General features: G+C 41.0%; 1 protein-coding gene across 1 annotated transcript in view; it reads right to left on the reverse strand.

The window, feature by feature from the left end:
* The window catches only part of LOC118102254 (cadherin-22), a 144,093-nt gene that overhangs the window by 92,390 nt on the left and 24,852 nt on the right, over nucleotides 1-26,851 (reverse strand). Inside the window, exon 3 of the mRNA XM_035148318.2 lies at nucleotides 9,846-9,973. The gene's annotated coding sequence lies outside the window, so the exon portion shown is untranslated. The remainder of the gene's footprint in view (nucleotides 1-9,845; nucleotides 9,974-26,851) is intronic.

Consider the following 26,851-nt stretch of genomic DNA (forward strand, 5'->3'; position numbering starts at 1 on the left):
GTCAGTGGATAGAAGCGAATAAATCACTCGTTTCACACACAAACACACACACATATATTCATGTCATGGTAATTGTGTAACGGGTTCACAAATCCTCTAATCGATTTATGTTGATGACAAAGGAAGGTAATTGATGAGTGTAGAGGTAAAAATCCATTTCACAACATTACTGTGACTAACACTTCAGGAGTGAAGGGCAAACTTTCACCTGTAGCTCAGTTAGTTTCTTTGCTGACGATATGACACAAAAGCAGCGTAGCCAACATGGCTTCATGTTATGACACATCCTTGTGGCCAATGTCATTCCTCCAGTACACCAACATTCATGAAACCTCAATTATAGTGAGGTTGTGGGCTTGTGATGATGAATGAACTGTATCGTATTCATTTTTAAAAACTTATAATTGGGGTATTGGGGCCATAGAGTATTGCAAAAATAATTCTTGAGATTTCGAGATTAATGTTGTAATACTAAGGGAATAAAGTTAGAATTTAACAAGAAAAGGTCGTAATATTACTAGAATTAAAAAACAAACTTTCTTCAGGAATGAGCAAACAGAACCTGTGCCCCCCCGTCTGAATCCAAAACCTTGAAAACAACTTTTCAAAAGCACGCAGCTGATACCAACGATATCCTCACAGTCGACCACCATCAAACATTTTCCTCCACAAAATGTCCTCCCAGTCTGTGTGGCTTCTTTTCTTCGTAACAGATTCAGTTTCTTGCACAATGTTTTCAAAGTCCTGATACTTATGATAATGTGGAGCTGAGCAGCCAAAAGATTCAGTATTTCATTATTTGTGAAACCAAGAGTAAAACTTAACCAACACGATGCTTCGTGTTCCTCATTTGAACACAGACGTACATATCTTCTGATATTCCTCCTTTACAATTATGACTTTATTCTCGACATATTACCTAATACTCTGTCGTAGTGACAGCGATTGAAGTGTGATAGTGTGAATCTTGTAGACAGAGAAACACGGTAGAGAAAAAGGAGGTTGGATGGAATAATGTGTTCTCTGAACTGCTGTTCGTGTGATAAATGTATCTTTAGGAAAATGAAACTTCTTGGCTAACATTTAAGAAATATTGACTTCATGCTTAAAAGAGATCAACACAGTTTGTGTCAGAGACAGGATGCAAACCCCAATCTCTGGTCTTTCTATGTCCATTCATTCACCGTAAACCTTGTTCCCAAGATTTCCCAGGCTACTGAATATGTAACATTACAGATCTATCATTTCTCACACAGGCTGCCAAAGAGAAAGTTGTAAACAAAGTCATTTTAAGCATTTGAATGATCAGTACTTTACGTTTTCCGGTCAGGGCGGTCGCAAATTACAATGCTTGAACTGCGATTCAGTCGGGGGAATAATTCAGGACGTGTCATGAGATTACTTTGTGTGAAAGTGCAGCTAATTGAAAAGAAAAGCAGCACAACTAGAGAAAAAAGAAAAGAAACACCAACAAACAATCAATAGATCCATTCCAGTAATGATGTGTCTGAACACAGTGTGCACTGCTCCCGCAGGGGCCGGCAGACCATTTCATTTCGAGGCCACACATGCACCGCAGTACCGCACATTTATCATACAGCAATGGAAGGTTATGGACCCGGGGAGAAAAAGAGCATTGCAGATTACACACGCACACACACACACACACACACACACATGCGTGATAAACACAAACTCTTACATACCCACACGCATGTATACATTCCTTCCCGTGCTCATACATACACAAACACAGATGTGAGACTGCGGTAACACAGGAAAAAAACAAATAGCCGCAGCTGCTAGCTATATAATGACACCCTGTTGGGTTACTGTGACAGTAATCGCCCTCCAAACAGCAGTGTGATATTATGGCGAGTCACACAACACTATCAGCAGAGACATTTTCCACAGCCAGACCCTGACACTGGCTGAACACTTGGAGGGCCGTCTGCATTATTAAAGAGGTATCGCTCAACTAGGGCTAATAAATGGATTTATCTTTTCATAAGCTCGGATCAGTAAGATCAGCTCAGATATTTATCAACAAACACTGCGTGGAATAGTTTTTATTTGAGATTGAACTGTATTCGACACCATAACCCTATTGCAAACTCCAACGTCATTCGTGTGTTTTCTGTTAAATTACAGTGCTTTCTGTGAAAGAACTTAGATTTGAATTAAATATTTCATTCTGTTTATTTTTTCCTTCTTTTCTCACAACCATATACAAGTATACAACAGAGATGATCACATTAAACAGAGATGAAGGGGCACTCAGTGGAGCACATACCTCCACCAAGGCCCAACAGTCCCCTCGTGAAACCAAGTTTAAAGATCTGGATTTTTCTTTGGATCTGCACCAAATTACACACACTCATATATAGGTCCCTTAAACATGTCGTTCATCAAGTTCCGTAACATATTCTCTTATAAATCAACAATATCAAAAATATGTGTTAAAGAAAGTGAAAAGAAATACCTCGACCCCCTGATCTGGATCTGCACCAAAATGCAGTGCGTTCCTCTCTGACCCCAACCTTCTACAAAGTTTCATGATAATCTGTCACATAGTTTTTGTGTAATCCTGACTAACTATGAAACAAACAGACAAAAACATAACCTCCTTGGCAGAGTGAATAAAAAGGGAATTAAATAGAAACATGAACTTCTACCCCTGTGGCAGTCCAACTCAAGATGAAATCTAAGTTAACGTTTAAAGTGACATTTTATAAACTTAGTCACAAAGAGCTGCAGTTAAAATCCCGCAAACAAGGAGGTTTAAACAACTTACAGCGACGACACAACCCCTCCTTTCTCCAGACAGGAAAATAAAGCAAAGCTATATTTTTAACTTCTAAGATTGATGTTTTCTTTTTTTCCCCTCATGCACAGAAACTGATCCCTTTACATAAATCCATTTTGAGAGCACATTCAGCGTATACACCTTGTAAAAAGTGCCAGCAGCTTGAGTAATACCTTGGCACATCTCTCTTATGACACAGAACAGGCGTTATAAAAGCTACTTGATAGGTATGGTAATTGCTGCCAGCCCAAAGGCTTGAAGACGCCAGCCTTGATTCTTTAGAAGGTGTACAGATAAATAAGCCTCTTTTAATGAGAATCTAAGTCATGCTGAGCTTATACACTCCTGCTCAAGCAACGCAACCCCATCCCCTGTAGGGATTACATCTCGTGTAGTTCTGCAAACATCACCATTCATCTCCAGCACTGTCTGTAGAGCAAGTGACAAGAGGTTATCACGGTCCTGATGAAGTTCACCACACTGGGGACGACGACTCGAGCCTCATCTGTTTGCCCTACGCAGGTGAACCCCCCCCCAAATGACCCCATGTACGAGGTACCGCAGGTTTGTGTGTGTATTTGCAGGCACTAATATACGGTAACTTCAGAATTTCTACTGAAACGCCCCGTGTGCTGTTCTGTGTTGATATTCATCAAACAACAGGTCACAAATGAGGGTAATTAATCATGTGCCATTACTTCTCTATGTTAAATGCATCTCCTTCTCATTTATCCGCTTCTTAATTAGACGTTATTAATGTTTTCTTCTTTTCATTTATCGTCCTCCCTGGTTTGTTCCTTCGTTCTTGTGAGTTAATGGAAGAAAAAAAAAACGTTGGAATTTAATCTGCATTGACTATAACTTTTGAAGAGAGCCTATTAAATAACCATCAGTTTCAGAGGGTTGACGGAGATGTAGAAGAGTTGTGCTTGCACATAACCAGACCTACTAAGAACAGCCATGAGACAGTGGGCTGCCTGATGATGACTGGCAAGAACAAATCAAAGCGAGTCCACAGTCCCGCAGGAACATGGCTGCAATTGCAAATAAGCACACATACAAACACAGCATGTTGAGTCAATATGCTCGTCTTCCTTATCCCCTATTATTTTAGACACTTCCTGCCTGCTGCCATTTTTATGCGTCAGAAAATCAAAGAGGCACGAGTCAGGCTGCGCGGAGCAGATGACAAAAGAGCACAAAGATTTGTGGAAAATGAGGAGATGGAGGGCATTTTCCTCCTAATTTGGAAACAAAAGAGGACTTGAATGGCACAGGCAGTGGCACTCGCAAAAAAGACAAAGAGAAGAAGAGGGAGAAAAAGGCACAAGTACAAGAGGGAGGAGGAATAATCCAGAGGCGCTGGCTGAGTGATCGTTTGAGTCTTATCCTTTAGCCCAATGGCACAGGGCTCAATCAAATTCTCCTAATTCTTGACCATGCATTAGCTTAGCAAGCAGGGACCTTGTTTCACTCCCTCAATTAAATGCCCACCCGCACATAATTAACGACTGTTTTGTCCACAGATCAATAAAGGGCCTGTTCATTAAAAGTCACTTTGCTTCCTCAAAGATCCCCTTGCTCAGTTCTCTATTGCATCTGAGGAGGTGGCAGCGCCTGGCAGAATTTCCATTCCTGCTTCAAGTCTGTGGGTTTTCTCTCTCTCTCTCTCTCTCTCTCTCTCTTTTTCAGCTGGTGCAAGATAGAGAAGGAAGTCAAAGAAGGACTGAAAGCTCACAGAATGTGAGGAAAGCTTTTGAAACAGAGAGACAAGACTTATGGGAACTTATTAGCGGAATGTAAGAATCACAGAAGAGGCCCTAACTTGGCTGTTCTCGACACTATGTTATCTTGTAGGAGCACGAATAATATTATATAGTAATACAGAGGAAATGTGTTTTGTGAAATATAAAACATGAATGGCTGCTTGGTTTATTTTGAGGTAGCCAGACTGTTGACAGAGGTCAACTGTCTGGATCCGCTCATTTGCCCCAACAGACTTTCCTATGTATGGATTAAGAAGTAATGGGACATGGGGGGGGGCAGCAACTTTAAAGGGGAACTTCCTCACATTTGTATGCACCGAACACATCTACACACCCTGCTGTATTCAGTCACAATCAATGTCTACATCAACCTCCCAGCCTACACCCATCACTGGTGTTTACAGATGCAAAAACAAAAGACCTGTCTGTTACTTCTTAAAAGATAAAAGATCAATAAACCCAACAGGAGCTGGATTTAACATGGAGCACGCCTGACTGCCAGCCACCTGCCATAGCTAACACGCCGGATGATTAAACCAGCGGTTGCTTCAATCTCGAGGATACACACACGCAAACACGGTTTGCCGAAAGTAATGATCAATGTGCACTATGCTGTTGCTTCTCACCTCTCCCATCTGCCATGAAATCACAGCATCTCTGGAGAAGGATAACAGGGTTTGAACACACAGCGGTCCCATTCTTGGACGTGTTTTTATTGTGTTTATAAGATCAACCCTCGGATCGCTGAATAACCGTTTAAAATCATCTAGTTTCATCGCTCGGTTTTAGCGAGAAAAAGTTGACCACTGATATCTTCGGCGGTAACTATGTTATAACCACACTTTTGTTTTTGTTTGTAATTTTGGATTCGATTTCGGTCTCATCGTGACATTGTTCCCAGGAGATTTGCTGGATACAGGATGGAATGGCCAGATGGCCTCCATGTAGGACTTATGAGTCAAGGATTAAACCTATGTGACCTTTATCATATACATCTTTAACCAGTCTATGTTGCCATTCTCAGTTGCCAAAATAAATATTCTACCTACCTACCCTGATCAGATATTGTGTAGTATATTATAATACACAAATATTTTCTTACACTGCTATAAAGCCATTACTAGTAGCTTAAATTGTCAGCAGCAACTAATGATAATGCTAAAGATTTGTATTATGTAATAATAACAATGCACATTATACTCCACTATACTCTGTCAAGTCTGCATGCTCCACTATACTGTGAGACTATTTCAATGACAGAAATATTTGAAGACAGTTTAATCTGCACTTGTTTGAACACATTTAAAAAGGGGACGTGAACAGGACATGCATTAACCTAAATGCAGAAGTTGATCGAAAGACGTTTTCAAAAAGGCTTTAATCTTAACGGATGATTAAATAATCTAAACTGGGATCTGCACCAAAAACAAACCTTTCACCAAATATGTTCAAAAACCTGTTGTCCAGTTTGCAAACATTACTGGGAAAGAAGCTGAATGGCGACCGATTTTCTTAAAACACTCTGTTCCCGAAACATTCCCTTCATCTGCCTGTATGCGAGGACCCAATTTCTCAGAGCCAATTTAGAATCATTCCACCCTTGGTCAATCGTGCTGTAGATGGATTCCCTCGTGCAACATCTGGTGGTCTCCAGGCGGTGTGCATCCTCTATTCACTCACTCGCACATAAGCTGGTGTAAAATTGCCCCTTTGAATATTCTCCACAGCAGATTCCTCATTCAGCGCAGATTCACAGTCGAAATCTGTCTTTATTTTGCGTAATATGCTAAACACAGCCCCATACGTTCTCCCTGTCTGTGTCTTTAGACTGATGAATGTGGCAGAATGGCTCTGAATTCCCCAGCTCCCAACGCTATGATGTGTGCCAGTCTACTGGATTATGAGACATATGGAGGCACATGAGAACACAAGCATGAGTAAATGAACTCAGGAACTCTCTCACACACACACACACACACACACACAGTTACAAAAACCGTATACGTGTATATGTAAACACTGATGTCAGAAACTAATACAGTCGCGCGTCCCCTCACACACAGATGGACTGCAAATATCCACATGTTTTTATTAAAGCTTTCCACGTCACAAAATTGACTAAACTGTGAGAATTTGAGATTTGGAAAAGCCTCTGAAAGCCCTGCACCGCAGACATGCAGACTTAACAGTCATATTTTCATTTGAGGCAGTTAATCCAAATCTTTAGTTGTTAAACCTCTGGGGCTGGAGCAACACACTCAAAAGAGCACCTCCCCTCATCCCAGAGCCTCTGAGCTAAACTATTCCCCAGCACTACATCTGAATTTGAACTTATTGTTTCAACACTCGCAGCACTAGTGATTATTATGTGCCGTAAAAACAACACGTAATAGTTGCCTAAGGGCTGAGTGATTGTACACAAGAACAGTACAGCAGAAGAACTGTATCTGTGAGATCAAACATAATAATGTTTGGCCTTGTGCTGCTGATGAATTATTGATAATAGAGCAGTTGTTAAAAATGGACAAAAATAAAAAGTCTGTTAAAAGCCAGAAAGAGTACAGTACAGCAGCATCCCCCTGTCACATGATCTATCGTTGACTGGCACCTGGCCTCATGAACGGGTCCACGGAGGTTAGTGCTGTCGGTGTGATTGTTCAAGTTATTGTCATCAAAGCATGACTTCTCTCTGTGAGTGTGTGTGTGTGTGTATGTGTGTGTGTGTGTGTGTGTGTGTACACCGGGGCCGTGTGTTGTTGGATGTCCCAGTTTTCTGTGTGTTTGTAAGTCTGGTTTTGATCAGTGCTGAAGGATTTAAAGCTAGTAATACCTTATCCTGGCTTGGTACCAGTGACATACTTTTCACTCCTCTACCTCTTTGAACTGCAGATCCACCAGGGGGGGGAAAAAAACCACAAAAAAACTCAACAAAATCGCACGTTACATCGTCTTCATGTATTTCTCGAGATGCAGCTTTGGAGTCTACTGTAGCTGTTGTTTTTTTGTGATGACAAATGCTGAAGCTGAGTAGAAACATATGAAACGCATTTGCCTCCTGTTTGGAGCATTTCGGGAGCATATGCATGGGTGATAGCGAATATGGTGGATTTTAGTAGCAGATTTATTAGCAGAGCTCACAGACTTGGGGATTAAAACAGCTTGCATTGCTGTGTCCAGAGGTAAAAAAAAAAGAAAATCATAAAACCACTACATCTAATTTGTCTAAGTTTCACTAGTTGCCTGGCAACCTCACTATTATAATGACCCAGGAAAGAAAAAAAGTTCAGCAGGTAATTTAATATAAAGCCACAGTTTCTATGTGTGTTAAGCTACAGATGTGCTTGTAGGTGGATCATTTACCTAAAGGTTTGCTGTATCCCTCTGCTTGCAGGGATAAGCTTGCCTCATTATTACCTGGCTGTATCTACACATGTAACACACTGACATGAGCATTTCATCCAACTCTCCAGCAAAGTGTGTAAGATGTTTCCTGAAATGTCAAGCTATTCCTACAACAGAGGTGAGGGAAATATAAAACTCTGTGTATGGATTTCACATGCAAAAGGAAGGGCACTCCAAGAATGAACCTCCCATTTATCAGGTTCTGCTCCGGTTCTTAATGAGTTCTTCTTTGAGTCATGCCCCACCCCTCCGCAAAATTTCAGGGAAATCTGATCAATAGTTTTTGGTTATTAATTTTTGACAGACAGACAGACAGACAGACAGACAGACAGACAGAGGGCAATGACCTTGTGGGTGGAGGTAATTACCCAAAGAAAATATGACCAACTGAAGCTAAGATCTCATGTTGGTCTATCAGCCACTTAGAGACACTTGGTTGTAGCATAGGGTCGATCAATCACCTTGAATGCCAATGTGATCTTGTGCCCTGACGACGTGTCCTTGAGCCAGACACTCATCCCTTTACTGTACCTGCTCACTGTGGCATCTATGGCAGCGTCGGACCAAATGTCAATGAGTGTGTCAAGTGTAATTACCTCAGGTTGTGGTGAATGACGAGTGACTAATAATCTAATAATTACCTAATAATATTGGTAATTATTTTAAAAAGTAAACTCTTATATCAGAGCTCCCGCATTTTGACAGATATAATTACAGCACCAGTCAGACCAGAAACTTGTCAAATTTGGAAACATTGATGAATACCAACTTATAAAATATTTTCATTAGGATGTGTAGCATGTTGCAACACAAATTAAAAAAGAATTTCCTCATAATGAGTTAGGACTTTAGCTGAGAGCATAATTCTCTCATAAGTCCGGGCTATTTTGAATTATTCCAAAGCATTTATGGGCTACAGTACTACACACACACACACACACACACACACACACACACACACACACACACACGCGCAAAACGACAGCAGCAGCAAAACATCACCCCCGGATGTATCAGATTATACCATGCAGTACATTCAATTACATCTGATGGCAGATGGTGTGAACCAAATCAAACGCACATAATCTTGAAGATTGGATCCTTCAGTTAGATATTAACCCTGATATCCAAAGACCTGACACAGGACCAGACGTATTAAGACGAGGAGCGGCCTGTGTGACGGGCTCCACCAACCAGCTGACTCAGCACTTTTTTTTTAGATGTGGGCTAATCCCGAGCGTTGGAACACACACACGCTGTGCTCAAACACGCATGTGGACAGAATACTGAGTGAATCGCACGTAGACGTGGAAACACTGTACGTCTCCCTGTTTAGAAGACTCAGCTTTAACTAAATGACTTCTTTTTTATTGTGATAATCAAGCGGTGATTAGCCCAAATGCGACGCAGATGTTGGGCTTTGCTTACAGAAAATGTGGTGAATGTACGAGATTTATTCGCAATAATGGATCACGTTAATGTGTTTATTCAGCAGGAGATATTTCGGTGATTATATGCCGCGGAGATTTGCCGACAGTGTTATCGTCGCCTCTCGTGTGCTTTACAGTGGAATTATTTTCTTTATTAGCCCAAAATTCCTCAAACAAGACCTGCATTTTATGGCTTGTCATCCAATTACTATATGCAACTCAAGAACAAACGTTTTTATGGCTGTTACCGACATCAACTGACGATAAAATTATACAGCGAGTATTTTACTTTTTATTCTCCTAAAAAAAAAAAGATGTGTAAGAATATCTTATCCAGGCCGAGGTAGATAACTAATGGTTGTCTTAACACTTTTTAAAATGGAGAGGCTACGCAGACCTTATTACCTCATAGCCGACGGCATATGCAAATAACAGACTCACCATCCTGTAATCAGATGACCCCGCTGCCACTCAGCGCAAATGACGGCTCTCAGGCTCTTCAAGTCGTCTCCACAGCGCCGACCGAGACGAGGCTCTCTCTCTCTCGCTCTGTGGCTCCTCTCCAACTTCTGAAAAAATGAAATGAATCTTATTGGAGTGTTTTTTTTTCTGCCCAGTTTGAAGAAAAAAAATTCGCACAGTGAAATTTCTTCTGGGAAGGTTAGCGAGCAGGTGAGGAGGTGGAAACAAGGAGAGCAGGAGAAAGAGCAGGGAGGTAATTTGCTAATGGAACATAGAGAAAAAATGGTGTGGACTCGAGAGAGGATGAAAGAAGGCCGGAGGTAAAAGAAAAAAAACCTCGGCCTATCTGGAGAGAGTGAGCTATAGGGCAGGGGCTTAAGTGGTTTTAAAAAAACACCATCATTAACTGTCATCTTCATCTCAGGTGCAAGGCTGGAGAGTGAGGGTTAGAGGGAGGCAGAGGAGGGAGGAAGAAGAGCGGGCACTGTATTTGCCCAGGAGATCATTCAATAGTCCACAATCTTCATTTAATTACCTGCCTCATGCCTCTGAATGCCCCCTTCTCCGCTTACCTTGGGTGTAACGCGCAAGGGGTCCCCGGAGATTGTGTTGCAGCTCTTTAACTATGTTAATTAAAGTCTAACTGGAATCCAATCACACAAAACTTTGTCCTGACGATGGCATTACAAAAACGCTATCCCAAGAAACCCGGTTGCCCTGTAAGTGTGTCCAGATTACAAGCCGCAGACTCTGTCAGCAAGATGAAGCTGCAGGATTTAGGGCTCTTAATTCAGTGGAACATTATTTACAATCTCGCTCGACTGGCAGGAATGGAGGTCATCTGAACCGGGGAGATGTTTGGCTGAGTGAAATGCAAGCGCATAACATCAAATTTAATTCCAGGACCTCAGAGGAGGTTGAACATCCGCTCGTGGGCCTGTGCAGTCGACTGCATGTTGCAGCTGAGACACTTTTACAGGACATATTCGGAAATGAGGAGAGTGAAACAACAACAAGTGCTGACGCCATATTGGTAGACTGATGACTTCAGATATTACAAATGCATTCACCTCCAGCGTTTGAACTTTTTTATCAAGCCGTTAAGTGATTCATTAACCTTTAAGAGAGCTGTAGGGTTTCTGAACTGTGCGGCAAATGAAATGTCGCGTATTGAAAGTGTTTTTCGTAAAAATTACAACAGAACCTAATATCTCTTTGAATCTCTTTACATGGTAATGCAATCACAGGAGGCTGACACGGTGCACTGTTTACTCCTGTGACCCAACACACTCGAGCAACAACAAATGTTAACTTTATGAATAATTTCCAATTTCCGTTGGGGGCACAGATGAATTGATTCCCTTGAACACTGGTATCTAAAATGTTTAAACCTGTGTATTTGATTAATGAAAATATACAGCAGTGGATTTCCTGCTTCTGTCGTTCACACTTGCACACAAGCAGCAGAGGCTCGGTGCACGTGGCACAGAGCGGTGACCCAGGATCACCGCTGTTTACACCATCATTAAAGACGACTGCAGGCGATATCACACGCCTGGTTAACCGCGTCCTTCTAATGGCCTGTCATGTTATCTGAGAGTACAGGTGATTCTGATCAAGAGGGTAAATGGCGCGGGGAGGATAGGAAACAGCTAACGGGCCCACAGGAAGAGACACACCACATATGTGACATTGACAAGACCACTTGGGGGAAACGTGCGTAAGTGACTGAAGAGAATTTCCCTGCCGCAATTGTTTTTGCACTTTTGAATTTAGATGTTTAACACAAGACAACCGGCAAGTTCAACATATGTTGTGAAGTCAGTATAAGAACGGAGATAAGATGAAAAATCAATCCTCATCTTCCCTGGGACTTGTCTTGACGTGTAAGTATGAGGTCAAACTGTTTGTGGTGGGAAACAAAAGGAATCTCCTCTAGATTATTGCAGAGCGGCTGCACGGGTCCTTGAGGAAGTGCCGAATCTCGGAGATTATCTCGCACATCGACATGGTGGTGATTTCTAACCAAGCCTGCAATGGTTTCATTGTTTTGTTTTGTTTTCTCCTCCCTGCCACTCACTTCTCCCCCTGTTCTTTTTCTCTCCAATCTTTGCTTGTTGTTCGGTACTTTACCGTTAACACGTCCATTAACCTGTCCCCTCACCGGCAAATTGTTTTGTGCCTGACACTGTGATGTAAAGGTTTGTGATCCTCCCAAACACATCACATCACAAACTTTTAACAAACAGCCACAATCTGAGATCTCAATTCAAGAATATCAAGAATATTCGGACTCAAACCAGCCTATGGACGATTTGCATAATGTTCAATATTCAAAATAGTCATTAAGATACAATTTAAGCTTTAACTTAAATGTAGTTGTAATCAACCGTCACTAAATATATATAATCATAAAATAACAGGGATTTTTAGAGTAGAATAGTTGACTTTGCTTATAGAACAATCTGCCAGCCACTAATATTAAGTCTTCTTTGGCACCCGCTCCACATGTTGCTGGGTTGATCTGTGGTTAATACTGGAGTGTTACAGGTTTATTGCAGGATTTCCGGAAATAGATTTGGGAAACACAACATTTCTCTATGTTCTGAGGGAACTATGTTAAAAGATGGAACAGCAGAGAACATCTCACGGGCTAGAATAATGGTAAATAAGATTCTGAGCATGCAAAGCAATCTGCAAAAATATTTTTAGGAATGTGTATTTGGTACATTTGTAAACCTGTAAAATATATCTACATGAGAAATTCTAGTTTGTGCATGTGTAGATTTGAATATGTAACAAAGACACTGTGTGAACAAAACTTGTGAAGAAATGACATCAGTGGGGAAGTTAAAAATAGAAATTCCCACACTTCAGTGTCTCTTACACCTGAATCTACCTCGACAATAGCGATTCAATTACAAAGAGTCTAGTCAGATGGAAAGTGATTCCATTGCATGAAAGGTATTGAAATTCAAGATGAATGACGTTGTTGACTGTTGTGCAACCAAGGTGGGTTTTGCATAGAGACATAACGTGTTATTTTCTCAAGCTCCGTATTAAACCCAGCAGCATCAAAGAAGAACCTGCACTGCTGTCAAACCTTTAAAATACAAACACATGAACAAACATGCACATGTATGTTACTGGATGATAAAGATGTATTTACAGCTACACTGCTTTCTGTCCCCGGAGTCAAAACCAAACATGGAAAAGCAGCGTTCAGTTTCTATGCTCCACATTTGTGGTTCCGCTTGCAAATCTTAGTTCTTTTACATGGATGCTAAAATCGTTCCTGTTTGCCAATCGCCTTTTATTAAATCAAATAATTACTCATTTCTTACATCGCACTAATATTTTCACTCTCATTTCTTATCTTATTTTCTTATTATATGTCTAACTCTTGATTTCTTTGTTGTCCATGTTGCTTTTACAATTTTGTTGTAATGCCTTTCACATTTCATGTAAAGCACTTTGATTTGCCGCGTTTTTGAAATGTGCTATACAAATAAACTTGCGTTGCCTTAAGGTCAAATTTTTATTGACCTTAAATTGAACCCATAAATGGTCTCAGTTTTGGAAATGAGGCTATTGTGTGGATACTGTGAGTTTACGTTATCAGTAAAACCTCACATATGAAATGTGACGGCTCCACACAAAGAAACCGATCTTCCACATCTTTATCTCGCCTGAGGCTCTTTACTTTTGTTGAATTAATCATTAATCATAGGCCCCCCTGAGAGCTCAGGAAGTGTGAAGCAGCCAACATAAATCCAATGCAGCCTCTCCACCTCCCAGCTTTTTTTTGCTGCTTTTTCCGGCTCTGGGGAAGGTTTTACACCAATTCCCAGAGGGCGGCGGCGGTCTATTTATACAGGATCCTAAAACAGGGTGGTCATACCCCCCCCCACCCCCTTCCAGCAGCAGCAGCAGCTTTAGGTGACAATGCTGACACACAGCCACATGATAGTCCAATCTAATCTTTTAATCGCTCCGGTAACTTCATGTCTCCGGGTGGGTTGAGGCGAGCTAGCGGTGGGGAAGGGATATTGTCTGCAGAGATATGATATGATCCTTGAACACATAACAAAAAATACACACAAACTCACATGCAGTTTCACACACACTGTCCCAACCCACCCCCAGAGTACTATGGCGAAGCCTTGTGTATCTGCGGGTATTAACAGATCAGTGCAGAGCAGCAGCCACCCTGCTTTAAAGTCTTTTCCTGAGGTAGTGCTTCAGAAGCCTGCTGCAGAGGAGGATAAACGCGTAGCAATCCCCCGGGCCCGGCGCCTCCTCAGCTCCACTCAGCTCTCTCTTTGCTGGCCCCTCCCTCTCCTCCATCCCTCCCTTATCCCCACTTTTCTTCCATCCCTCATTATTTCGATCCCCCTTCTTTCCGTCAGCATCTCATGCTTTCTGTCCTCCTATCTGTCCCCTCCTTCCCTCCGGCCCTTCTTCTCTCAATGCCTCCTCAATCCTGCTCCCCCTCCTAGCTCGTGTCCCTCTCTCCATCTTTCGCCCTCATCTTGCTGTTTTTTTCTGCAGGTTTGTGTAATGAACAAGGCTTGTGGCCGTCAAGAGAGTAAGCAGGATTGCAACCTCAGTCCAATGAACACAAGCTTAGCCTTGTAATGGGAGTCAAGGCTACTTGTCTTACTGTCTTCATGTACTGAAAGGCTAAACTCTCCCGATTCCTCATCCATCAAGTCTTAAGTGACTAGTTGGGAAACTGGTTCGTGCGCCGTGAGCTTACAATCCCCGCTCCTGTACGGATTTACAAAACACCAACCTCACAAACATTTCCTCATTGGTTCGGTGATGCAGTTTGAAGAATTATAATAATTAATCACAAGCTAAATGTCCCTGGAGCTGTTGTCACAACTAAATAAATGATAGTTAAGAACAGATCACTCAATGGTGAAAGTACTATGGAAAAACATCTGTATGGGTAGTTGTGCAGTGGGTGTGCGTGCATGTTTGTGGGCGGGGTGGTTCTGGGCTGTCACCTCAGAGTGACAGGTACACTGATGGAGTACTAGTTTTGCCGAGGACCTCGTTTCTGATGTGAGCTACAAGGCCACCACCAGGAGGAACACCAGGCCAGAACACGATGAGGTGGCCAAGTGGTTGAGGTGAGGGACGGCTGATCCATTGAGCTCTGCACATGTGGGTTTGAATCCTTTCCTCATTATACATCTTTGGCAAATAAACCCAATGTGAGACTTTAAGTATGAATATTTATTGATTTTTTGTTAAAACTAAAATCATTCCACATATTTAATCACTAGTTCTCATATATGAACAGATATAACTGATTGACAGTATCATGTCTGGCTGTGTAACCGCTTGGGTTTTGCATTTATTCCACTATAATCCATTGTGCTCAGCACGCGGGGGGGTTCAAATCCCATCCTTGTCATATTTGATTGGCAAATTACCCTAAAGTTAGATTAATGAGTTGATTATCTTTAGACTCACGATGTTACGCTGAGTCGGGCTTTAAGTGCCAGTTGTGGTAAAAACTTAATGGACAGGCCAATGTTTTCATGACATAAGAACAGAGTGAGACAGAGAAAGAGAGAGAAATAAAGTTAGATTTATAAACAGAACAGCAGACTCATGTCTGGCCGTGTCAACAAGGGTTTTTTATTGTGTCGTGTCGAACAGAGGATGGTTTTGTAATTGGGTGGGACAGCTGCTTTGAATAGCGTCATTACATCAATTTTGATAGAAATAGTAACATTTTACAAAAACGCTTCTGTCTAGACTTGATGCTTGGCGCATATAAACAATTGATAAATAACATTATGTTTTGTCAGCTGCCTGAAGTGGAAGTGATTTGAAAACTGTATTCAATTCTTTATTTGCGGAAATGTTCACTTCTCTGGAAACAAAATATTTATCCAGGAAATTGACAATTGACTGACAATAGAATAACACATTACCTGTGTTATTTTATTGTCACTCAGTCTCTAAAGGAGCATCCCAAAGATTCTGCAATCCAAAAACACTACTGCAGTCAATATACCACATTGACACCCTGCCAAGACGTGGTGACAGAATGAGTTCATTACATGTAGTTAAAAAAAAGTAAGTGTGTTTCTTTTTACAAATGCAATAATTATTTATCTGTTCACGCTAAGCGGACAGGATTTTTTTTATATCATTCAATAAAAAACACAGCCACTCTGCAGTGAAATAAGCTTTGCTGGAGTCACAGTGGGGGGTCGGGTGCTGAAAATGGGTGGTGAGGTGTGCAGGAACTTGCTGGTGGTAATCCTTGTTAAAGACTTGACGGAGTGAGATCTTTAAATAAAGTGACACGAAGAGACGTACAGGCAAATAACTTGACGTGGACAGAATGACAGATGAACATGCAGACTGACGGGCAGACCAGGGAGGGGTAAGCAGGCTGAATCCAAATTAAGCTGATCAGAGCTCACTGTGAGTTAATCTAGTTATGTGGATAAAGGACTTCCCTATGGCTAAAAACACACCAAGTTATGACTCAGTGTGTGTGTGTGTGTGTGTGTGTGTGTGTGTGTGTGTTTGGTTTTGCTACTGTTATTGGGACCTATATCTGAATGTTGCACATTATGAGGACTTTTCTTCCTTGTGATGACAAAAAGTATTTTCAAGTCAAATCATTGCATTTTAAGGTGAAGAGAAGACAAGAAGGATGTGTCAGCCCCACAAAGGTGAAGCCAAATTATCTTGGTCGCCCCCTGGTGGCTGGCTGTTCTATAGGGCATTGAAAAAAAAAAGGCAAAGTGCGTTACTTAATTTTTCTAGTAGATGGAACCTTCTTTAGGTAGCTCTTCTCACAATGATGTATTTTACAATGTTTTTCTTTTTCTGGTAAGATTGGTTTTCATTAGTTATTTGTGCTATAAAAATAGGGAAAAACGTTATTGTTGATGACTGAAACTGACCCGTGATTGGTCGAACGCGTGTTTCAACAGGACCTTGATACCGTGGCTCCAACCCACGATCACTGCTGAGCAGACTGTGACTCCAAATGAAGTGCAAGATGGCAGCGCTCATATCGATGTTTTGTGTCATTGCTTCAAGGTTAGGATAAGGTTAGGTTTAGTTTTAGGTTAATGTAACTTTTATTATTGTCCTCTGACTTTCCGTGAGGGTTATGGTTTTGTGTGTGTGTGTGTGTGTGTGTAGATATGTGAGACAGAGCACGTGCAGTTGTCGCTTTCTCTTTGTTGACTGTTTGTATATCTGTTTATCAATATCTAAATATTCCTGCAGACTCACGAGCCTCAAAAGCTTTTTTTAACATCTCACCATTGGACTCGTAGTTTTGTACTCCACTCGTTCACACTTTCAAAGACACTGACTTCAACAAGTGATTGAAACAGCCAGAAATGTATTGATTTGCAAGTCAAAACTATGCTAATGACCGACATGCTGTCAACTCTGACAGGCCTGACAGAGCCCTCAGTGATGCATTGTGTTTGTGTTGAAGTCTGAACATCGTGTGCATTGTAATTGCGTTAACTTGTGTGCCTGTGACTTTTTGTGTGCTTGTGTGAAAAAATATCAGCGTGACTGTGTACAGGGGGTTGGGCAAGAGGAACTTTTGAAGATCGTATAACGCTAAATTAATAGACACAGGGCATTTCAGAGCAAGGTTTGGTAAGCATACCCCCTCCCCCCTCATGTGTATACAACTTCAAACAGCAGTTACAAAGCAAAACAAATATCCAAGTCGATCAGCCACCATTTCTTCTTTCTTCTCTATCCTCCTGCAATCTTCTCCCAAAAACATCAAAGGTAAGTGATTGCAGCGAAGGTTATCAACCCCCAGAAATTCAGAAATTACATTTGATGAAATAAAGACGATTGAGAAAAATGTAATATAAATTCAATCAAGCTCTTTGTACAAAAGGCCAAGAGATTTAAGTTCCGAACGAGCTCCAACTTCAAACAGATCCTGATTTTCATAAAAACGCTTTCAACACACTCTTGAGCTGGGGTACGTGTGCAATGAAAAAGCATTATTTACTACTGAGAAAAGGAATAGGGGAGCTCAACAGCGAGTCAAAAAGACAGAGAGAGAAAGGGGCAATTTCTCTTACTCCCCTGTGCAGAGCAGCGAAATAAAACATGGGCTGAGAAACATGACAGTATGCAGCAGAAGTGAGAGAATACGTCTTTAAGATAACACGATCAGGGAAAGGAAAAGGTTCTCGCAGCTGCTCTGGGTTATTCTTATCTGTGTATGGAGCCAGACTGAAGTGAGGCTCCGGTAAATTGGTCCGTCCAAACAGTGAGACCCACGACTGAAATATTTTAACGCTTGATTTTTCAAAAACACTCGAATGGATGAGACAACTCTTCTAAAATAAGTGAAAAGAAGTGAGTTACGCAACATGTTTACATAAAATTAACCTTATTTTTGTATTGCTGTTTTTATAACGAACGCTTCAATGTTCTTGGTTTTTTTTCTTTACAACAATAAAGTTTATACTATATATGATATATTTGAAATGCTTTCATACTGAAAATATCAAAAGATGTGTAACTACTGTTTGGCGCACACTGGCCAGGGGCCTCATTTATAACCGTTGCGTACTCCTCTTTCAGACCCCACTTTGTGGGCATGACACAAACTTTGACTGGAGAATGTGCAACAAACATTTTAGAGAGGCACACGTGAGGAGTTTACTTGAAGTCACATTAATGATCCACTTCATCATTAACATTAAAACCAACAGCCTAATTCGAGTAGAGGGCGGAATATGAGGCAGATCCACATACACACTTTCAGGGTGAGAGTGATTTATAAAGGTAGCATTGTATTCAGGTGTGCATGCGCAGGGTTTTACAAATCTGAATAGTTTTTGCGAACGCCTTTTTCGGCCTTTGTGCCCGCTTAGACTTTTAGAATGAATCCTACGCACTGTTTTATAAATGAGGCCCCTGGGCAGTGGTATTCTATGTGAAAAGGCTCCAGCGTATCCAGACTGTTTTTCACTACTAAAATCGTTCCAATGTTTGGAGGGGTCTAAGAGCAGCCCGAGGCAGCAAAATACTGCTGTATTCTGTTGGGAATGATACATTTTTTATGTTGGAGTGATTTGTATGATGCTATTGTTGTACATCCAAGCCATGGCAGGTCAGGAAATCTCCGACCAGAGCACCTGCAGCCTGAGGTTGTCCTGATGCAACTTCACCTCACTATACTGGTCAGTAACTCAGAAAAGCTTGTGACAAGAAATCCAAACATCAACTGTTCAGATCCTACATTTTCACAGTATTAGTCATTGCATTCCGGAGCCGCTTGTCTGGACCGCAAAGACAATGAAAACCAATTACCAACCTTTTTTGGGCTTTTCGTGTTTTGCAGTTTTTGATGTTGGAAAGCCATATGATCACCTTCTTGTACAGTATAATGGATTCTCTCTTATGAAGCAGCTATGTGTGTATGCTTGTCATGAAGTGGGATGTGAGATAACGGAGCAGACTTGGTGGATGTAATATATTTGCATGGACCAGCAAATAATAGTATTATTTTAATAGTAATACCACTTTGTCCTTTAACATATGTTTTAGCCTTTAAGCCTAAATTTTGAAACAAATTTTAAATGTGCTTTAACAGACTAACTTGAATTCCCTTGACTGGCTGACATGTTTGAACATTATCCTGACATTTTCAGGTTAACATCATATTTCAAAGAATTCAGTTTTTTAATCAGGCTTTGCATTTTTATAAAAAAATTACCAGCTCATGAAAAGTATTCTGAAATATACTGTAATTCTTTTGACATTAATTAAGAGCAATTTTAAAGCACTTTTGGTGGAAACTGTTTTAAGAGATATTTGCTGTAAACTCTACAGTCAGCCCTACAACACTTTTTCTCTTCTTATTTTTCAAATGCATACTCCTCTAGTCTGTGTGTGAGCTTGCTGCTTTTCCCGAGAAGACCTCATTACAAAGTTTCAGGCTGAAGACGCCTCAGAAAATTGCAGCGTAGAATAAAGACAAAAATACGATAGTCTGTGTCTTCCCCAGTAATAGTTACCTTTGAACAAACGAGTGCTGAAATCTAATAAGAATTGTATGAGTTGTGTTTGATATCTGCACAAGTCTGACATCAGATGATCTTCTCAAAAGAAGATTTGATGTCACTTTACATAATTTTGTAATTGAAAAGGATCCATTTGATGCTTCCACTTCATCTCTTTGTATTTTGACTGAACATTCCCCCCCCCAATTTCACAGTTAGATTTTTGTCAACAAGCAACTGGGTTTGAAAATGGGGCCTTTTAACACATGGGTGTTAAAAATAGAGCAATGTGTTCAAAGTTAAACACATAGATGCACATCTCTTCATGCTTATGGCAGAATCATGTGTTTAACATCTGAAAGTAGAATTCGTAATACAGCTAAACTTTCTTACCTCTTTTTAAGAAAGTTGGACTTGATTGTTTGGAAATTACAGCGGCTGCAGCGAAAGTAAAATATTTTTCTTGATATTCCTCTTGAGAACGAGACACAAGTGCTGGTGTTGTGAAGTGAGTTGGCAGTACAAAGTAATTTCTACAATCACTTCTTCTGTAAAAACAATGAGTCGCAAAGGAATAAAGAGATCAAGGAATCACTGAACGTCCCCATCACCCTCTATTATTCCTTCCTTTTATCTTTTGCTGTTCGCTACTACCTTGTCTTGTCATCCCCACTCTACTTTCATCACCACCGATCGCTCTTTGCTACACACTGAACATTACTGTACTTGTGTACCTGCCCATGAGGAAACTTCTTAAATGTCCTGCCAAGGCTTGATGATGAAAGAACTTCCCTTTTCAACATAACAGAATCAAACACTCGACAAAACAACAATGTATACATAGAAAAACAAGGAACAGGAATGTTGAGCCATCATTGTGAGAGTGACCTTTGGAAGACCTGCTGCAGAAGTCATTGCTGAATTTAACTGTGCGACAGAAACGGCACAAACTGCACAGACCGGTGGATGTGGAAACAAGGGATGACATCATGATGCAGATTACAATTCAGATTAACCTTCCTCTGTGAGACGGATTGGTCTGAGGAGACATCACCAAAGATAGGATGGTCTGTGTGATGCTTTCAGACATGTGAGCTTGAATGACACCTCAAAGTGATGCTTTTATGACAGCAGTGGCATCTGGGGAAATAACCGTCCTCTGATGACGTCCTCTTGGATGATGTGTCTATAGACAACACGCTATTGAAGGACGGTGGGGTCTTTGACAAAAAAATCCATGATGTGGGAATCTGTGGTCCAAAATAATCGAATAACAAGCCGAACCCTGGATGCTCTCACGTTTTCAATTTACGCTCCAGTCACTTTTGATCCTCCTTAGTTGACATTGACTCATGATGTTGACACACTTAACACTTGCACCTAAATCTTGGCTCAAATTGCTCTATTTAAGGAGGAAAAAAACCTGCAAAGATCCCCTGCCATGGATGACTGACAGCATACATGCACCTACCATGGGCAAAGTGGAAGTGGAAAGCATCTAAACTGACAGTGCAAACAGGAGATTTAAAAAACCAGAGCACGGTATTTATCAGACCTTATCGGACAGAACAGGCACAATTATGGAACTTTGTTTGATGTTAATAACTATGCCACAGAGGGTCTGCCAAATATCAATATGGACTCCTCCCATGAACATTTTTAAGACTTTTTAAATTCTATTTGTCAACAAGATCTCCAGCATTAGAATGAACACTCCCCCCTCCTGCGCTGGACACCACCGTTTCTTTTCAAATTACTGCCTTGGACACAACATCTATAGACACTCTCACGGAGGTGATTAACAAAATGAAGCCTTCATTGTGTGTTATCGACGTCCTGCCAGTGAGATTTCTGAAAGAAGTATATGGATCTTTTAGCCCGCTCACTATTGAAAGGCTCGGTCCCTGCTTAGTTTGAGGTTTTTTTTCGTGTTATTTCATGGTCAACCCACTCTGAAAAAATCCTTTTGGAACCTGAGTCTTAGCTAAATTTTAGACCAATTTCCAAACTGCCCTTTTTTTAGAGAAAAGCTGCTGCTGAACAAATGTACTGCTTCTTTCAGAGGAGCAAAGTCTTTGATAGATTCCAGTTTGGATTCAAGGCAAATCAAAGGAGAGACGGCACTTCTGAACACGATAAATAATCTGCTGGATGCCATTGATACAGAAAAAAATCTTTACTTTTAGTTATATTAGATCTGTGTGCTATTTTGACACTGCTGATCCTTCTTTTTAGTGGAACATCTCCAACACTGGGTTGGCATCTCTAGTCAAAGTCGTTATATTTTTATTTACAAGATATATTTCTTTGTGTAGCCTCTAGTAAGTCACGGCCACCCTCTATGAGAATGAGCTGTGGGGTACCTCAGGGGTCGATCTCAGGTTCTCTTCATTTTTTGGGGGCATGTAGTCTGCAGGCATAATGTGAGATTTCATTCCTGTGCAGTTTCTCTCTTTTAAATCAAATGACTCTTATATAATATTCTCAATGAGAGCATCCTTAACCTCAAATGCTGGGTGGCTCAGAATTTCCTGCAGCTAAATACTGATAAGACTAAGGTAATTACTACTGTCCCTGACACTGTCAGTGCTTGTACCTCAAAGCATCTGAGCAATCTGTCCCCAAATATCACTTCTCAAATCCTAGTATTATACAAAGCTATTTATCTGGTTCTTTTCTTAGTATTTTGAATAATAATAATGATGATAGAGATATACACAGATAATTATTTCGATATTTTGGCACATTTACTGAGACTGCTAGTGGCACAAGGCACAGCCATTCAGGTGGCTGTTGCAACTGGTGTATATTCCGCTAATGAACAATACGCAACACGGGCCTATAATAAAACAAAATAGCATTTAAAAGGATTACATTTGTATTAGTCTAAATATCACTGTACTGTATTATATATTGCATTGTGTATTTTTATATATAGTTTTTTTTGTGTAAGAGTAACTTGATTTGTCTTTCTGAAAAAGAAAATACTTGATTTGTCTTTCTCAGAAGGACGTATAAAGTAAGCCACGTACTACATTCTGAAAGACAAGGTCACTTTTTTGTACGGTGTAGTATTAGGAGACCTGATCAAAAGGGCCAGCCTCCTTGGTGAAGGGCAAGTTGTGTGGTGTGTTCACTGCTGATGAGAAAACAACTATGGTTCAATTCAGCGGCTGATGGTGTGGAAATAAATATCCCATCTTGAAAGCTCCGGTGAATGGTTGTTGAACAGAAGACGTGTCAGAAACATGCCTCCAGTTTGATTGTCTGAGGGCTCCTTCTCCTTGCCTGTCTGCCGTCTTTCTCTTTTCCTGTAGCTGTCTGTCTTCCTCAGCATTCAGAAAATGGAAGACTGCAGAAATCATTGCCCACACACTGCTTTGCAAAAATGGCGGCATGACAATGGGGCTGTTAAAACCACTTGGCCGTCCTAATGCTCCTCCTATTGACGTTATTGATTTCCCATTCTGCTAGCACCCCTCCAGTATCCTCTTGGTGATGGTCAGCAAGTCAGCTTAAACACATACCTACACCGGCACACATCCAGCTGGTGTTCACACACACACGTGTACGCCCAGGACTAAAATAGCTCCATGTTCAACACTGACCAAAAGTCGAGAACTTCAAACTCCTCTCACATCAAGAAACCCCCGTCAGGCAGAGAGGAGGGCAGCTACCAGACAGCACAACAAGTATCTCGTCTTTTAGCCGTCTGCTCGACCTCTTTTCTACTTCACTTATTGTCCCATTGCAGCCAGAGGCTATGACCTTGTGTAATGTCCTCCGCCTAACTGGCCACTCAGACACGTCTCCCCGCCTAATGAGAGAATGTCACTTGTAAGCCAGCACCACTAGCTCCAGCCCCTGCCTTTAAATCCACCCGAGGTAGCATGTCCTCCCCTGTATTGTTACACTGACAAATGGGACAAAAAGAAGACGCTCATGACTGCATCAGTTACATGAAAATGGTCAAACACAGACGTCAAACGCATTCCTGAGGTCTCTGTGGATTCCACTGCGTCCGTGTCAAAGACGCAGGGATGTGCCCTCTGTGAGACCTCAAAACAAGGAACAAGGCTGGTGATGTTTATGTGCAGCAAAAAGGAACATAGCAGTTTTAATCAGATACAAATATTGACCAGGGTTAGAGAAAATAATATTGAGTGGCAAGAGCTTTTGAAACTATAACATGATGTACAAGGATGTTTACAAGAAGGGAAAAGGAGATTGAAAGATCTATCGCATGGATTTTAAGGCTGAATGAGTTTTTTTTTATGATTTACCACAGAGCCCAACTTCTCTGTATTTTTCTATTTGAATTATCATATTTGCAGCATTGAGGCTAAAAGAAAGAGCACACACCATGCCTAATAATATATATTACCACAGGTACTGCTCAGATTCAATTTCATACAAACTTTATGGCAAAGAAAATAGTGCTGAAAATAAAAAGGAAAAACCTTAAGATGGCAAAAACAAAAGATAATATGTTTATTCAGAATGTTGGTGTTAATGTCATGTTGTTAGAATCTGTCAAACTGCTGTAATTATATGTCGGCACATTGAAGACACACATATAGATATCTAGATAATGACAAAATGAAAAAAAACCTTTCAGCATTTGGTTGGCTGCCTCGATTTCCATCGCTCTAAACTGACAATGCCAATCGCTTACTGTTATCACCGCGCTCATTACCACATTACTTTTGTCTGAACTGGCACATGGAAAATTTATATGAGAATAAGAAGCATGCTGAGCACAGGCCTGACTAATAGCAGCCTGCCAACATCTAAAAGTCAATCTGCCCATCACTGCAGTCATACTTCAGCACACTGGAAGGAAAGCAGCGGAAAGCAGACACAGGTGCTGCTTCAGTGACAAAGTGTCAACTCACCGGAAAAGGCTCCCTGATATTAGAATAAATCTTTGTCACAAGGCCATTATCCTCAAATTGTGATGACGACAAAACTGCGAGTCTGTTTTTCTTAAAAGCACAGGCCACAAATTCTTCAGCCAATTCGAGGGGAAGAAAAAGCGGCACTCTGACCTTGCCGTTACTACCGCTCATCGACCCGTCCAAATGGAATCGCTGTTCGGCGGGAACAGCTCCACAAGTGGCTGTTGCTCCTGAGGCCAGCACATTATATAGAAGATGATAGATGTATTGAAAGAGGTCTTTCAGACTTTCCTGCCTGTTCGACCATGTTCTAATGGAGTGGCACCCATTAGTGCGCACACTCATCCCCTAAGAATCTATACAACTACGCAGACATAAAAAGGCTAAGTGATCGCCACGGCTTGGAGTTCTGCATATCCACTTTTGTGTGCTTGTGAAAAGCTGCATTCAGTTATATGACCAAGTCAATTTGTATTAAAAAAAATAAATGTATTGCTGCTGAAGAAATATTTCGTGCATGTGTGAAAAAGCTTTTGTGGCTGCAGGTATAGTTTGTCTAAAATTCATATTTTCAACAGCCGGGTTTCACAAAGACTGAGGGATGGACGCACACATTTCTGATCTGCACATGACACAGGAATGAGTCAAAAGCATTAATTGTACGTGCATCTGACCAGTAATCAATCCCAAATCAGATGAAGTCAAACTGTCCAATCGGGTTGTAACCCCCCCCTTACCTAATTCCTTTCAGGCATCTTTAACCGATATGGTCCTAAAACTTGACAGGGAGGCTTGTTGCTACTTGACAGGTAGTTTGATCCAATAATTGCAGTAATACACAGACTCTAATGTTCGAATGTTCACTTTTTCTCTTTTCCTCTTTCACATACACACACCAGAGAGAAAGTCAAGGTCAAGACGTGCTTTCCTCATACGGCACCAAGCTGCGAGAACTTAAGAGAAATGCTCAGAAATGAACCATTTGCATGGACAAAGTGTTCAACAAGAAAAGTCATATAACTTGCTACAGTTATATAAAGCAGTGAATTATTAAATGCCAATTTGTTCTCAAGGCTGTCAGAATTTTTTTGAAAAGGAGAATTCGACTTAATGAAGAAGTCACTTGCATGAAAATAAAGACGAGAGGGAACAAAAGTGTTTTTCAAAAGATCACCGGATTTTACACATTGTGTTGCATGGTTGTTGTTTTTTTTTTTCTCTCCCTCCAGTGCAGCACTGAAAAATTGCTGTGTCCCAGGAGAGGTGACCTGCTTATGTAGTGTGTTTCCCCTTTAACCTCGCTGTAAGCCATTCTCACCTGTCAGATCACTGCCTGCTTGTATGTGTGTGACTGTGGAGCTGTGTGTGTGTGTGTGTGTGTGTGTGTGTGTGTGCACATGTGGGATTTTTTCCATACAAAAGGAAAAACCCTTGTCAACAGCCTAAAGCCATTCAAATGATGCTTCAAATTTGTCATCTTTCTATATGCTTCTCTATCTCTCTCTTTCACACACACACACACACACACTCCATACACAGTATTTGAGTGTGTGTGCTTGTGTGTGCGTGTGAGAGCTCATGTGTTCATACATCAACCTCAATGTTATTTACAGTCCAGCAGTTTCAATGAGGGACAAAATGGTCTTTATCTTCTACAGTTATAGCCCAGGTGCAGTTTAGAGGATCCATTAAGAACAGCAACTCCCCTATGTCCTGATATATCCATTTACCCTTACACTTTTGTTTTAGGTCGGCATAATTATCTCTGTAATATATATTTATCATAGCGGGACACTATTTGAGGTTACGTTAGGACAGACATTATTTATGGGAATTCTTTTCCTATAATTAAATGGTGTTTAGCATAAGATAAACACTGGAGGTCATGCTATTTGTCACTATGCAAGCAATTATGAATTAAATATGTGAGATGTTTTGTTGGCTCTAATTAAAAAGTCTCAAATGCAGCAGAAAACCTGGGGAAGTAGTTCCAGGTGAGCTTCAGGTGGAATTGGTCTCCCAGAAGGTCGATAGTTCAATCCCCGGCTCCTCCTGT

This window comes from Hippoglossus stenolepis, chromosome 3, assembly GCF_022539355.2.
Source record: "Hippoglossus stenolepis isolate QCI-W04-F060 chromosome 3, HSTE1.2, whole genome shotgun sequence".
Taxonomy (NCBI): domain Eukaryota; kingdom Metazoa; phylum Chordata; class Actinopteri; order Pleuronectiformes; family Pleuronectidae; genus Hippoglossus; species Hippoglossus stenolepis.